Genomic DNA, 3,012 nt, shown 5'->3' with positions numbered 1-3,012 from the left:
GCGTAAATGACGTTGCCCCGCCTATGGGTTTCATAGGTTGGCAAAATTGTTCTCAGCTGTTAATTTTTTAATATATTTTTACACTATTTCGTGTGATTTTTTCTAATATATGTATTTACCCCAGTATAAAATATCTCTGGAAAATGATAAGTACAAACAAATTTATAAGCATTTTCCCGTTATATATTGATCATCCCTCGTACATAGAGGCTAAGCATCGTATAGCATTTGGCCCTGTTTGACACAAGTGGCAAAATGAAAAAAATATCATGTCCACGGTATAACGACAAGAAACTTTCATTAACGAGCTTATAAGCGACCACACTCGTTAGGCAAAATGAACGGGCTAGAGTTCCAGGTAACGTAACGTACATACTCCAGTCAAGAATGGAGAATCACAACAATAATGGGCATGTGAGTATAGTAATTTGATAATTTTGAATGTATAAACATTTAACTGTGTTTATCTTTACGTAATGTGCATCTTCAATGATCCTGACAATGGAATTAAATCGTTATTGTTCAATTTTATTCAATTTCATATCGAAAGTTGAACGTTCATATCCATAATTTCAAATTCTAAGGACAACATATACAACACAAAAAACTCGAAGAATGCCGCCATCTTCTTTAAATCTTATAAATAAATTACGCTACGCACGCTACGAAAACACAAATTATTGAGAGATAAACTTCCAACAAAGCCTAGAAAAATAAGATTCAAAACAGACAGACACAATCATTTACGTTGAATGTAAAATTAATTTTAAATGTACATGTATTCGTTTCAAACTATCACCGATTGTGCATGAATGTACATTCTGTAGCAACAGATATATCTCAGTAAATCGCATATTTAACAACCTTTGACACACCTGCTTATTAATGAGTAACAGAACAGTGAATTAATCTTGAAACGACAATTGTTGCTTGAGAAGAAAAAGAAAGAATTGTCAACGTCTCTTAAAGGACCATACTTTGCGTAGGATCGGTGGCTCTTACCTAGGTGCCTACCATATGGCCCTAAATGTGTCACTGTAGTATTTGTATTTGTTGCTATTTCATTTGTTATGAATATGTCATTCCCCAGTGTGTTCATTTATTAGTCCCCTACTGGTTGAAAACCAGTTTCGGGGACTATAGGAATGCACTTTTCCGTCATTCCGTCCGTCCGTCTGTCCGTCCGTCCGTCCGTCCGCAATTTCGTGTCCGGTCCATAACTCTGCCATCCATGAAGGGATTTTAATATTACTTGGCACAAATGTTCCCCATGATGAGACGACGTGTCATGCGCAAAACCCGGACCTCTAGCTCAAAGGTCAAGGTCACAATTGGAGGTCAAAGGTCAACAGGGCTTTTTTCCTGTCCGGTCCACAACTCTCCCATCCTTGAAGGGAATTTAGTATTACTTGGCATAAATGTTCCCCATGATGAGCTGATGTGTCATGCGCAAATCCCGGACCCCTAGCTCAAAGGTCAAGGTCACAATTGGAGGTCAGAGGTCAACAGGGCTTTTTTCCTGTCCGGTCCATAACTCTCCCATCCATGAAGAGATTTTAATATTACTTGGCACAAATGTTCCCCATGAGGAGACGACGTGTCATGCGCAAAACTTGGACCCCTAGCTTAAAGGTCAAGGTCACAATTGGAGGTCAAAGGTCAACAAGGCTTTTTTCCTGTCCGGTCCATAACTTTCCCATCTATGAAGGGATTTTAATATTACTTGGCACAAATGTACCTCATAATAAGACGATGTGTCATGCACAACTTTCAGACCCCTAGCTCAAAGGTCAAGGTCACACTTAGCAGTCAAATGTTAACATAGCATGAACAGGGTCTGTTTCGTGTCCGGTCCATAACTCTGACATTCATTAAGGAATTTTAATATCACTTAGCACAAGTGTTCCCCATGATGAGACGACGTGTCATGCGCAAATCCCAGACCCCTAGCTCAAAGGTCAAGGTCACAATTGGAGGTCAAAGGTCAACAGAGTTTTTTTCCTGTCCCGTCCATAACTCTGCCATCCATGAAGGGATTTTAATATTACTTGGCACAAATGTTCCCCATGATGAGACAACATGTCATGCGCAAAGCCAAGACCCTTAGCTCAAAGGTCAAGGTCACAATTGGAGGTCAAAGGTCAATAAGGTTTTTGCCCTGTCCAATCCAGAACTCTGTCATCCATCAAGGGATTACAATATTACTTGGCATAAATGTTTCCCATGATGAGACGACGTGTCATGCGCAACACCCAATACCCTAGCTTAAAAGTCAAGGTCACACTTTGAGATCAAAGGTCAAGAGGATTTTTTTCCTGTCCGGTCTATAACTTTGTCATGCAAAGCAGGATTTAGATATCAGTTGGCACAAATATTCCCCTGGATGAGACAACATGTCATGCGCAAGAACCAGGTCCCTAGGTCTAAGGTCAAGGTCATATTTAGAGGTCAAAGGTCAAATTCAAGAATGACTTTGTACGGGACATTTCTTGTTCATGCATGGAGGGATTTTGATGTAACTTGGACCAAATGTTCACCACCATGAGGCACCCTTGTTTTTAGAATTACGTCCCTTTGTTGTTACTATAAATAGATTTTATTGTAACTTTTTTATTACTGGCGGTAGAGAAAAATCGAGACCACTTTTCTGTGGTACAGCATGCATGTTACATCCAATTTTTAGGTGTATTTTGACCTATCTCTACCTGGTAAAGAGTTTCTTGTGGACTTGTATTATATAGATTTTTTTTTTTTTTTTTTTTAAAGATTAATTTCCCTTTGTTGTTACTATAAATAACTTACATGATAACATTTTTATAATCAGCCAAAAAAAATCAATATGAAAACAACTGTAGGTTTTTATATATATAAATTTTAATCCAAGTGTTTTGTTATAACATATTGTATATATAGTACAATATTGTTTATACATCATTGACAGATATCAGTTCATTATGTTATACTGCAGTAGAGAAAATTAGGTGCCTTCCAGTAGGGGACTTTGTATTGCAT

The sequence above is a fragment of the Mercenaria mercenaria genome, chromosome 18 (genome assembly GCF_021730395.1).
Source record: "Mercenaria mercenaria strain notata chromosome 18, MADL_Memer_1, whole genome shotgun sequence".
NCBI lineage: Eukaryota > Metazoa > Mollusca > Bivalvia > Venerida > Veneridae > Mercenaria > Mercenaria mercenaria.
This window is presented reverse-complemented; position numbering follows the sequence as displayed.